At 38.1% G+C, this 13,867-nt stretch overlaps 1 pseudogene; it reads left to right on the top strand.

The window, feature by feature from the left end:
* Positions 1-11,464: 11,464 nt before the first annotated feature.
* On the top strand, positions 11,465-12,378 carry LOC138168680 (small ribosomal subunit protein eS6-like; annotated as a pseudogene).
* Positions 12,379-13,867: the final 1,489 nt, after the last annotated feature.

The following is a 13,867-nucleotide window of genomic DNA, read 5'->3' as shown; positions in this document are numbered from 1 at the left end:
CTGTGAGAGGCCTCCAAAGTTTGGGGCTGGTAATGAGAACCAGACAGACCTTTGCTGCTACTAAAATGTTTCTTTCAAATTTCTGCTTTCTGCTTCATTGAGGGAGTTTTATTACAATTTTTTAAAAAAGAAGGCAAAAACATCCTGTGGTTAGATGTCAATGGCCCTTATGTAAATTATGAATAAAATAGCAGTCTATAAAAAAGCTGGGGTGCAAAACTGGGGAGCTCTCTATCTCCACATGATATTGACAGACAAAAAAAGTGAAAAACTCCTCTCTAATGACCACTTCTAAGAGTTAAGCTCTTTTCTCACTTCAATCTAGAAAACTCCCTAGTTTCCTTCAAAACCTGTGCTGGGTAAGACCACACCCAGGGTCACATGGTTATTAAATGTCAGCATTAGGACTAAAGTCTGGTATGACATCTTTCCTGATCCATGCCATATATATATATATATATTATATATATATATGTATATGTATATATATACATATATACACACACACATATCTGCACATGTATATATACATCTATATTTGTAGATATATGTATATATATGCATATATATGTACATCTATTTATATATTTGTATATATATATACATCTATCTATCTATCTATCTTCCTATCTATCTCTCTTGTTATCTATCTATCCTTAGCTTTGGGGCGAGGTTAGGTGGAGCAGTAACTAGGTAGAGTGTCAGCCTGGAGCCAGAAAGGTTTGAGTTCAAATCTGATCTGACACATACTAGTTGTGCAACGCTGGGCAAGTCATTTAACCCTGTTTGTCTCAGTTTCCTTATATATAATATGATCTAGAGAAAGAAATGACAAACCATTTTCTTTGCCAAGAAAACCCCAGATGGGGTCATGAAAAGTTGGACATGACTGAAATGACTGAAAATGATAGGACCTTTGTATATATAAATATATATATATATATATATATATATATATTCACAAGTCAGTCAATATACCTTAAGTGCCTAATATGTGTTAAGTTCTGAGGACACAAAGAATGAGTCCATTCCCTCACAATGTAAGCTCATAGTCTAATGGGGAAGCCAATTCATGAAAAGAAGCTATGAAGTCAGGAGGAAGAGTTGGATAAAGAGTTGCTGATGCAGGGGCATGATGACGTCCTAAGGTCATCATGGGAATGGGAATGAAGAGACAACTGTCTAGATCTTCCAGTAGAATATAAGCTTCTTGAAAGTGGTGATTCCTTTGCATTTGCTTCTCTAATATCTAGAGTAGTGTCTTACACATAGCAAGTGTTAAATGCTTCATTGAATACAACTGATTTTCTTATTTCTTTGTCAGTTTCAATTTAACACCCTACATAGCTGCATGTCAATCAAGAGTACTGTGAATTAGAACCTGGGGCCAACCATAATGTATGGCATAATCTATGTTTTAGCTCAGAGGCACAGTGAATAGACTTGGAGTGAGTCAAGAATACCTGAGTTTGAATCTGACCTGACACTAGTTGGCTGACCTCTGGACAAATCCCTTAGCCTCTGTCTATCGGGTTTCCTTATTTGTAAAATGAAGATAATAATGACACCTTCCTCCCATGGTTGTTGTGAGGATATTTGTAAAGTGCTTTGCAAACCGTAAATATATAGCTGTTAATTATTGTTAAATGAACAATGTACTAGGTTTAATGTGAATGTAGGCAGCCTTGCTTAGTGAAAAGCATGCTGGTCTAAGTTCTTAAACTAACTTGCTTTGTGATTTTAGGGAAATCATTTTGCCTCTGGGCCTCATTTTCTGCACCTGTAAAATGATGGTGTAGCACCAGATTTTCTCTTAGATCCCTTTCTTCCCTGACATTAAAGATTCCAATTCATTCTCTATTTCCCCTTTCTTAGTTCCCACTAATCTTCTTTTAGCCTGATAAGCATTGTCAACTTGAAAGGGTTATAGATAGTTTTGGTTTGAAGTTCTTCAATGTCTTCCATGTCCCCAGTGACCTTTCTGAAACATGTATTCTGTTATCTACTCTTTGTCAGAGCCTGGGATGTCCTGATTAAACAAATCTACCTATGACTCCTATTCATGCGATATTTTCAACAAATCAGGATATAGTAAAATATACCTAATCCTGAAACAATTGAGACAGAGAAGGACATTCCAGTGGATCTCAGTTTTCACTCCTCTACTCTCCATCACAATCCACTATCATCCTGGATGATTTCTGTCAATGTGCTCTTATATTTTACAATCCAGGTAGCAAAGAGAATAGGAAATTAACCACATAAAATGAGAAGACTTAATTATCAATGCATGTTGCCTCTCCTTCAATAATCTGTGGATCTATGATCCCTTGTCATGATATACCAATGTGGAGCAGTGGGAACAGCTCGGGGGGCAGGATTGTAAGACCCCGAATTGTAGTCTTGACATTTACTAGCTGGGTGACTGTGAACAAGTCACTGCAGTTCTTGGAGTTTCCATTTTCATATTGAGTTGTCATGCCCCTTCTGGCCTCACTTTCCCAGCTTCTACTACCACTGTCAAGGAAGGTCCCCCAAAGGTGTCTCACTGCTATTCTTCTTGGGGTTCTAGAGATAAATCCTAAGGGGTGGAGGCAGAGAAACATTGCGATAGATCAAAGTGACCCACTCAAGTGAAGGAGATTCTCAAGTAAAGTTCAATTTTTAAATACTAGCTGGTTAAAGCTAAATGAAATATCCCTACTAATGACTCTGAGTAAACATTGGTAAAGAATCCAAAGGGACATAAGTGCATACCCCTTGAACCTGCAATACCACTTCTGGGGCTTAATCTGAAAGAGATCATAGAAGTGGGAAAAGGGCCCATATGTACAAAAATATTTATAGCAGCCCTTTTTGTGGTAGCAAAGAAGTGGAAATCAAGGGGATGCCCATCAACTTGGGAATGGCTAAACAAGTTGTGGTATATGAATGTAATGGAATACTCTGGTGATATAAAAAATGAGGAGCAGACAGACTTTATAATAACCTGGAGAGACATATAAACTGATGCTGAGTGAGGAGAGCAGAACCAGGAGAACTTTTTACACAATTATAGACACATTGTATGTGTCTTTGATAGACAGGGCTCAGCAATCTCAACAATGCAAGATTATAAAACAACTCCAAAAGACTCAGGATGGAAAGGGATATCCACATCCAAAGAAAGAATTACCGAGTCTGAATGCAGACTGAAGCAAACTGCTTGCTCTCTCTCTCTTTTTTTTTGTTTCATTTTGTTTCTTCTTTCTCATTGTTCACTCCATTGGTTATAATCCTTCTTTACTACTTGACTAATGTTTAATGTGGAAGTATTTGTAAATCCTATATTGTATTGCATGCCACCATGGGGGGAAGGGAAAGGAGAGGGAGCAGAAGAAAATTTGAAACTCAAGGGATTGAGGAACTGAATGTTGTAAACTAAAAATAAATAAATAAATAAATATAAAATATGACACTAAAAGCTAAATACAATAAACCAGTTGCCAGCCAAAAAAAAAGAATCCAAAGGGATCCACCTGTGTTATATACATATATGGCAAAAATTTCAACTCAGAAATTTATGTTACTGGGAATCCAATTCTCCTTTTGTGGAATCTGTGATTTTTTTTAGTATTGGGAAATATTTATTAGAGGCAGCTACGTGGTACAGTAGATAGAATGCTAGGAATGGATTCAGAAAGACCTGAGTTCAAATTCTGCCTCACACATTCCCTATGTGACCTTGGGAAAGTCAGTTAACCTCTCTCAACTTTGGTTTCCTCACCTATGAAATTAAGGGTTTGGAATAGATGAATTCTGAGGCCTCATCTAGCTATTAATAGACAATCCTATGATCTATGACACTATGACCCTATCCCTAGCAATGGAGACATATACCTTCTCTGCAATTTATAACTCAAGAAAATTGCCAAGGACACCGAGAGGTAATTTTCCTACCATCACACAGCCCCACCAAGTGTGGGACTTGAACCCAATCCTCCTTGATTCTAAGACCACCTCTATACACTAGTAAGACCACACTGCCTCTCTTTGAAAATATATTGAAAAAGAAAATCCTCCTCTTTCCTTCTGAGAAGCCCAGCCAAGGAGCTATTTAAAGGAAAAAAATAATTACTTACTCAATGATTCTGATTACTATTTGTCAGAGCTTATTAACAGGTAGCAAGTTGTCTCCGTAGCTCCACTTACCTGACCTATTGGACTTGAACAGACAATAACATTGTTGTTTGATAGGTTTCTAATTACACCAAAAGAATCCAACAAGCCCTGTTTCTATAACACTGTAAAAGAAGCATGACTTGGAGCTTCATAAATCAATTCCATATTGTCAAAAAGACTTGCTTGGTTTATAAAACAGTTTTACCTCTCCCTACCCCTCCCAGATGTAAAAAATGTGAATGAATTCCACTTGGCTTCCTTTAGCAACACATACTTTCATGTGCACACACACATCCCTTAGGCACAGAGTCAAATAGCAAAATGCTTGGAGCTGGATTTTCTAGGTGCTATGTTGTTAATTCCAGTCCCAAAGACCATGTGGATAGTTACATGGGAGCAAGGCACCTTATAAAAACATTGATAATTGCATAAATGAAAGCCAGCTCCTCTGCAAATTCAGCATTATCAGTGTGGTTATATGGGCATTATGCAACTAGATGAAGAAATAGATCAATATCATCTAGATGGATGAATGAATGAATAAAAGACTGAAGCATTTATTAACCTTCTCTAATATGCAAAACTGTAATAAGCAACAGAGATACAAATAAAAAGTAAGACAGCCCTTGCTTTCAGGTAGCTTGCATTCTACTAAGGGAGAAAAATGCTTCATCTGTAAGTCTGATAGAAAGGTCCCGTGGTCCTTAGAGTACAGGAGTAAACCATGTGTTAATGCCTCTTTTTAATTTTATTGCATGGGTAAAATCATATCAATGTCTCATATTGAATCTTTTGACAGTGCCAAGGACTTTGGTGGCATGAGTGAGCCGATTTAAGCTTCAGAAAAGTTTGCAGATTCAGCAAAGGAAAAGATGACCCTCAAAATCTTATAATTGGCTTCTGGAGGATAAATATGCCATGCTGAAACAGAAGGGACAATTGAGTAAATGCTTCTCTTCAAGGAATAGAGACCAGCAGGTCAAACTGGGGAAGTGCTAATTTTAGAGACGTTGGCAGGCAAAGGTTTTGGTCAGTCACTCTAAATAGATGCTTGTTTCCTTGGAAGAGGTTTTTGTCCCCAGGAACAATGCTGGAGGCACGTCTTGGAAATGACAATTTGTCTATATTGGAACCTCTGAAAGTAAGACAATGGAAAGAGTTACTCATTATATTGCATGCTAAATCCACCACTTCTCCAAACTTTGTGATCTATTATGGGCACCATGACCACCTCAGTCATTCTCAATTCTTTCTTCTCTTATCCTTCAGATCCAATATTTTGACCAGTCTTGTCTGTCTCTACACCATCTCTTACATCTGTCTATTTTCTTTGCATTCATTTGACCACTTATCATCTCTTAAGTAGACTACTGCAACAGCTTCCTAATTGGATTCCCATCTTCCACTCTCTTTGCCTTTCAATTTATCTTCCATATAACTCTCAAAATGATCTGCCTAAAGTACAAGTTTGACCATGTTGGTCTCCTGATCCAGAACTTTGAATAGTTATCAATTTATTTTTTGATAGAATATGATTTCCCCTGTCCTCCAGTTAATACCCTTCACAATCTGGTTCCATCTTACTTTTGTAGATTTATATTACAGGTTTCCCTTTTACACACTTTACATCACAGCCAAACTGATCTAAGTTTTGGTTCACAAACTTGATATTTCGTTCCCCATGCCTATGTTTTTCAAAAGCTATCCATCATACCTAGAATGTACTTCTTCCTTTCCTTTTTGCCTTTTAGAACCCCTGACTTCATTTACTGCTAAGCTCATGTACCATTACCTACTAGAAGTCTTTCCTGAACCCTTTGGTTGTTAGTTAGTACATTCTCTCTCCTACTCAATTTGTCTTATTTACTTATATGCCATATTCCCCACTCCCCTCACTCAGTAGAATGCCCATTATGTGCCAGGAGCTAGAAAGACAAAGTTAAAAAGCAAAGCAGCACTTGCTTACATTATATTGGGAGGAAATAATATGTCTACAGGGGGAAACAGTAAATTCAAAATATGTATAAAGCACATACAAAGTGATTTCTAAGATGAGGACTTCAGCAGCTAGAGAGGATCAAGATAGGAGACACATTAAGTAGGAGAATGGTGCCTGAGATATGCCTTGAAAAAAGCTGGGAATTCTAGGAGGTGGAGGTGAGGATAGAGTGCATTCCAGGCATAAGGGACAGCCAGTACAAAGGCATGGAGATGAGACACGAAATGTCCTGTGCCGGAAATAGCAAGATGTCCAGTTTGACTGAAATGCCAAACATTTGAAGGAGAACAATAAATGTAGAAAAGGGAAAGATTTTACAGTCAGATTTTGAAGGGCTTGAAGAATTAAATATTTAATTCTCAAAGCAATAGCTAAAAACTGGAGCTTCTTAAGGAAGAGTGTGGCACAATCAGATTTGGGTTTTGGGACTATCAATTTGGCACTGTGTGATTGGTGAGGGAGGAAACAGAGAGGGAAATGAATTAATAGACTATTGCAATAATTCAGTTGAAAGGTAAGGTCATGAATGAGGGTAAAGGATGAACATGTGAATGGAGAAGGGTGTACAAATGTGAGAGAAGTTGTGAAGATAAAACAGATAGCAGGTGGTAACTGACTAAATATGAGGGAAGAAAAAAAAGGGAAGAGTTAAGGATGGCATCAAAATTGTGAGCCTGAGTGCCTGGAAGGAATATGGAATCCTCAATAAATTAAAAAAAAAATAGAAATGGAGAAGTTGGGGGTGGAAGCAACGAAGGAAAAAGAAGAGGGAAGGGAATGAGGGGAGGAAAGAGAGAAGGGAATGAGGGAAAAAAGAGGGGAGGCAATGGGTTCTGTTTTGGACTTGTTGAATTTAAGATGTTTATAGAATAGTTATATGTAAATATCCAATAATTGATAACATAGCCCTGGAAAGGGTCAAGGACTTCATAAATAGACTTGGGAACTGTCTGCAAACAGATGAGAGTTGAACCCATTGGAACTGAGGAGTTCACCAAGACCAGGTAAGAGAGACAAAGAAAGCTGAGTACCTTGAGCAAAAAAGGCAGTTGGTCAATGATTGATGGACTTAATTAGATTTGAAGCTAGAGAATCTGGCCATGGATACCCACTCTGCCCTTTTCTATACTGTGGAACCTTGAGGAAGTTACTTTACTTTTCTGGGCCTCAGGTACTTACTTCATTTCTAAAATGAGTGAGTTGGACCAGATCATTACAGTTGACTATTACAATTGACTATCAAAATTTATCTGGAAGAACAAAAGTGAAGAGAATCAAGGGAATACCAACAAAAAAAGTGAAGGAAGGCAGCCTAGAAGTACTAGATTTCAAACCATATTACAAATCTAGTACTGGCTAAAAAAAACCAGAGTGGTGGATCAATGAAATAGATTAAGTATACAATATACAAATGACCACAATAATCTGGTGTTTGAGAAATCCAAAGATTTTGGGCAAGAACTCACTATTTGATAAAAAATGCTGGGAAAACTTTGTCTAACAGATCTATTGATAAGGAAAGAATTTATGATCCAACAAGAAATAGAGAGGTTCATGGGAAGTAAGATGCATAATTTTGATTACATTACATTTAAAAAGGGTTTGCACAAATAAAACCAATACAGCCGAGGTTAAATGGAAACTAGAGAATGGAAAAAAATTTCCACAGCGTGTTTCGCTGATAAAGGCTTCATTTCTTAAATATATAGGGAACTAAGTCAAATTTATAAAAAGAGGAGACATTCCCTAATTGATAAATGGTCAAAGGATAGGCAGCTTTCAGAATAAATCAAAGCTATCTATAATAATATAATCATTATTATTATAATCAAATCAAATATTATAATTGAAATCATTATTGATTAGAGAAATGCAAATTAAAACAATTCTGAAGTACCATCCTATACCTATCAGATTGGCTTACAGAACAGAAAAGAAAAATGATAAATGTTGGGGAGGATGTGAGAAAATTCGGACAATAATGCATTGTTAGTGGAGCTGTGAACTGGTCTGACCATTTTGGAGAACAATTTGGAATTATGCCCAAAGGGCTATAAAACTGTGAATAACAATACCACTCTTAGCTCTATATCCCAAAGAAATGAAAGAAAATGGGAAAGGACCTACCTGTATGTATAAAAATATTTATAGCAGCTCTTTTTGTGGTAGTGAAGAATTGCAAATTGAGGAAATGCCCATCAGTTAGGGCATGACTAAACAAGTTGTGGTATATGAACATGATGGAATACTGCTGTGTTATAAGAAATGACTAGTAAGATAATTTTAGAAAAACCTGTGAAGATTTATTTGATGTGATGCAAAGTGAGGTAAGCAGAACTAGGAGGATATTATACACAGTAAGAGCAATTTTGTACAATAATCAACTGGAAGTGAGTTGGCTGTTCTGATCAATGCAGCGCTCTACTAAAATTCTGAAGGACTTATGATGAAAAATGCTATCCACCTCTAGAGAAAGAACTGATGAAGCCTGAGTGGGGAGTGAAGACTAAATTTTTTTCACTTTATTTTTCTTGCTTTTTCTTCATCATGGCTAATGCAGAAATTTTTTATGATCTCATATATATAGTTAATATTACATTTCTAGTCTTCTCAATGGGGAGGATGAGAGGGAGGAAGAATGCGGAACTCAAAACTTAAAAAAGAATATTAAAAATAAAGAAATAATGAATTTATTTTGTAAAAAAGAAAGGGCACCCAGGTCCTCTGTTCCCTTGTAACTGACCAAAGAATTTCCTCTCCACCCTAGAACTCTGACCCAGAACTGCATATATGCAATAGAGTTTTTAATCAGCACAAGCTGAACTAAGTGGCAGCAAAGGGTCCAGAGATCTATTTCTTAGTGGTTGTCTGACCCCTTTCTTGTCTGTGGGTTGAGAGTTCCTGATGCTTCTGGTACAGCTATTGTCACAGCTGCCTCCAAGACCTGCCCCTGGTGCTGCCACCATGTGGGTTCTGGTTCAGCCCTCCATCCTGGTGTCACAAGCCCCTCCTGCTGACTTCCTAAATTGTCTTAGCCTGGAAAAATGTCTCACTCTGACTTTTTGTTGGCTCTGTTACTCCAAAGTTTGAATTGCAATAGTTTTTTAAGGTTGTTTATAGAGAAATGTTGGAAGAGTTCAGCTGAGTTGCTGCCTCTCCTCCATCATCTTGACTCCAACTCTTGACCATATTCATTTCCAGGAATTTTTCGTGTATCTAGCAAACTCTTGGAGATTAGGATATTTTGCATGGTGAAAACACCTAACATAGTACCTCAAGTTTCCTCTCTTTTTGACTAACATGTTAAGACCATTTGTGTGTGTGTATGTGTGTGTGCGCACGTGCTCGTACGTGCACGTGCATTTTAAGAATAGCAGATCTGGGGTAGCTGGGTGGCACAGTGAATGGAGCACTGGCCCTGGAGTCAGGAGGACCTGAGTTCAAATCCAGACTCAGATACTTAACACACTTATTAGCTGTGTGACCTTGGGCAAGTCACTTAACCCTAACTGCCTTGCCTTCCCCCTCCAAAAAAAAAAAAAGAATAGCAGATCATTTTGCATAACTGGAATTCAATGTTGTGATGACAAACAGCCCTGGGTCTCTCTGATACCATTTTTCTTTTTCCTTTCCTCTCCTCTCCTTTCTCTTTTCCTTTTCTTTCTCCTTTCCTTTCCTTTCCTTTTTCCTTTCCTTTCCTTTCTTTTCTCCTTTCCTTTCCTAGACCTAGGCTTATTTATTTCATTGTTCTCAGAACAGAAGACATTTTTCATATGCAAAATTTTTGAGGATCTCATCCCAGCATCTCTAAATCTTCATAATAATCCATGAGAGTATAGTTTTGAGACCAATTTGTCACAATAGGTTAGAGTTATAAAATTCATTTTCCAGGTGACAGTGAACAAGATTAAAAAAAAGCAAAAGTTTGTCAGAAGTTCCCAGATTATGTTAATGGAGGTCATTGGGGCATAGTAGGTAGAAGTTAATTAGGCTACTCATAGAAACAGAAATTTTCTAAGCAAGTCTTAAATTTTTTAAAGATGTTCCCTATGGAGAGTTACCTAATTGATCCTGCATACAAAGGAGTAGAGGCAATGAGGCAAGACTTTGAGATCTCCTAATCTCTTCCCAAGGAACAAGTGTGACATCATCTATCAAGAACGTGTTTTGAGCTTTCTCCTCCTACCCTGAACTCTTTTTCATACCTCTGAATTCTTTGTGCTCTGCACCACATGAACCTCCTAGAAGATTCACATTGTGCAGGGAAGAATTATAGACCTAGATGATTATAACTGGCCATGGGACTCTTGAGCTGATGATAAGCTAAAAATTCCATTTTGGATGAATTCATCCATTTCTCTTAATGACAGCCAAATTCTGTCTGTGTTGGTGACTTATATGGCCTCAATATAAGAAGTGTGAAGAAAGAACTGTTTCAATTCATTTTTGGAGGAGAAAAGGTGTTTCTAAACCTACTTCTCCATGATGAAAAGATCATAAAGTTCTCTCCTTCAGTAACATATGGATTTTATATCCACATAACTCATCATCTGTGATCAACATCTGAATCCTCAAACTATCTAGCAATGGGTGGTGGTCCTCCATCTTGTCTTCATAATACCTTGCTCAGTCTTCTGTCCATATTCCCACCATGTTACATTGGTTACTCAAAGACTGAGAATAAATTCCTTCTAAAGTGGTTTGTCCTTCTGAAATAAATGAAACAATCCTGTATATGAGCAAGAAAGTTCCCTCACTCTTGTATAAGGTCCCCTACATCATATTTTTCTCCATCATAACCCTCTAAGCTTCATTATCAGGGTCTCAGTGGAAAAGCTGACATAAACATATTGCAGCGAACAATGCTTTTGGTGCTCATTTATCACTTGCTCTTAATCTGAGTTTAGCTATCTCTTTGTTATTCTCATCACTGTCATCATCTTCCCCTTCCTATAAGAGTTTCTTTGGGAAAAAAATAAAAGTATAAAATACTGTTAAAAAAAGTGTTTCTTCTACTTTTTTAAATTGTTTGCTCTTCCTCTCCAAATTAAGCTTTTGCCATAACATACAAGGCTCTTGGGAATAGTTATTTAGGTACCTAGGGATAGCATGTAAACGAATGATGGACTGATCTGTCAAGAACTCTAATCTAGAACCATTTAATCAAGCCAGATAGACTCTGAGTGATACTTAAATTACCAATGCCCAGCTCCTTGACCTCCAGCAATGTTTTGATGCCAGGCTGCAGTAGGAGCCAATTGGGGCTTCAGGGTAGGAGGCTCTTTAAAAAACCCATCCTCTCTTTCCCGTGGCAGGTCTGAAGGGGGTGGCTGTGCAAAGATGAAGCTCAACATCTCTTTCCCAGCCACAGGCTGCCAGAAGCTCATCGAAGTGGATGATGAGAGGAAGCTGCGGACCTTTTAGGAGAAGCGGATGACCACAGAAGTGTCCACTGACGCCCTGGGAGATGAGTGGAAGGGTTATGTGGTCCAAATCAGTGGTGGGAATGACAAACAAGGCTTCTCTGTGAAGCAGGGTGTTTTGGCTCATGGGCAGTCCACCTGCTGCTCAGTAAGGGCCATTCTTGTTATCACCCTAGAAGAACTGGAGGAAGAAAACGTGAATCTGTTAGGGGCTGCATTGTGGATGCCAATCTGAGTGTCCTCAACTTGATGATTGTGAAGAAAGGTGAGAAAGATATACCAGGACTGACAGATACAACTGTACCTCATCGCCTGGGGCCCAAGAGAGCTAGCAGAATCCGAAAACTCTTCAACTTGTCCAAAGAAGATGATGTTCGACAGTATGTTATGAGAAAACCCCTCAATAAGGAAGGTAAAAAACCCAGAACTAAGGCTCCTAAAATTCAGCATCTGGTGACTCCCCATGTTTTGCAACACAAACGTAGATGCATTGCTTTGAAGAAGCAGCATAGCCAGAACAAGGAAGAAGCAGCAGAATACGTTAAGCTTTTGGCCAAGAGAATGAAGGAGACTAAAGAAAAATGACAAGAACAGATCTCCAAGAGACCTCGTCTGTCTTCCCCTGAGAGCCTCCATTTAGAAATCCGAATCCAGTCAAAAATAAAGTTCCAAAAATGGGTTAGAAATAAATAACTTCTGTCAAGTGAAAAAAAAACCACCACCAACAAAAAACCTCATCCTGTAGGCAGTGATGGTAAGGGTGGTGGTGACAGCAGTGGCTTGGATTGGGAGAGATAGAGGTGGTGAGGGAGGAGGGGAGTCAAACAAGCATGTTCAGCCCAACCCTGCAAAGGAAAGCTCTCTGAGCCCTTTTTACCACTATGTACACACACCTGTGTTTGCTTAGGGGGACAGTAATTGTTGTAAGTATGGATATAAAGTTGTGCAAAAGCAACAATAAATGAGGGGAATAAGTCACATGAGGAAGGACTCTGAATCTCTATCAGATGTAAAAAAGCAAAACAAGTTAAATCAGGCAAAGGAACTGAGGAAGAAAATTTGTGGATGAGCACATTATTATGGCTATCAATGATGACAATTACCTCTACTTTAAAGGTTGCAAAATGATTTTCAAATACCTCATTTGAGCTTCCCAACAGCCTTGTCAGGTAGGCTTTTTATGACTCCAATTTTACAGGTGAGGAAACTGAGGCTCAAAGAAGTGTGACTAATCCAAGGATCACAGAGTTATTAAGTGTCTGAGGTGAAATTCAAACACTATTCTTCCTGTCACTTCAGCCCACTACCCACTTTGCCATCTTGCCTCCAGTTATAACAGCTTATATTTATATAGTGCTTTACAGTATGAACACCAATAATAACAAAGCTTTATTCATCAAAACTCTTTTAAGATTGACATGTAGGAGTATTGTTGCTTCCTGTTTACAGATGGGGAGTCATCAAAGAGGTGAAGAGATTTGTCCACATTGCCCTTAGTGGCAGAGTCAGAACCTGAAACCAGATCTCCCATAGGATAGTCCAGTGCCCATTATACTACACCAGAATGGGAAATGAACTTGTTTCCATCTGAGAATGAAAACCTTGAGGGAAGTGAAAACATTGAAGGCTTCAGGTATATAGCTTCATGGAATCAAAGAATTTTAGATCCAGAAGGGATTATATTATTTTTCTTATGGATCCCATGGCTTAAGATTCCCCAAGCTGTGGGCTCACATGGATCAGACTCAATCCTTATAATTGACCCAAAATGTCAGTTTCTTTATGGCTTGGTATTGTCCTCATTCAGAGTTTGCTGTGGGCAAATCTCCCAATACACTTTATGTATACTTCATTTTCAGATGTCTACAAATATGAGTAACAAAGTCCCAGGCTCCCATGCAAACAATCAAGAAGGTATATGAATGAATATGTAAATAAACCATTTATTAAATACTTACTATGTACAAAATACTATGTTTAGGATTGCCTTTATTGAATGAACCCTAGTGAAAATGCAGATGATATAAAGGACTCAAAAGAGCCCAGAATAGATCAACAATATGGCCTCCCTTTCTGGTTGTTCTGTTGTTGTTCATTCATCTCATGTTCTCCTTGACCCAATTTTGGGGTTTTCTTCATAAAGATATGAGAGTAGTTTGCCCTTTCCTGCTCCAGATCATCTACAGATGAGGAACTATGGTAAACAAGGTTAAGTGACTTGCCCAAGGTCATACAGCTAGTGTCTGAGGGCCCATTTGAACTCATGAAGATGAGTCTTCCTGAC

Source organism: Petaurus breviceps, unplaced genomic scaffold (genome assembly GCF_028583685.1).
Source record: "Petaurus breviceps papuanus isolate PSGF00001 unplaced genomic scaffold, PetGlider_PUasm1.0 37, whole genome shotgun sequence".
In the NCBI taxonomy this organism is placed as follows: Eukaryota; Metazoa; Chordata; class Mammalia; order Diprotodontia; family Petauridae; genus Petaurus; species Petaurus breviceps.
This window is presented reverse-complemented; position numbering and strand designations above follow the sequence as displayed.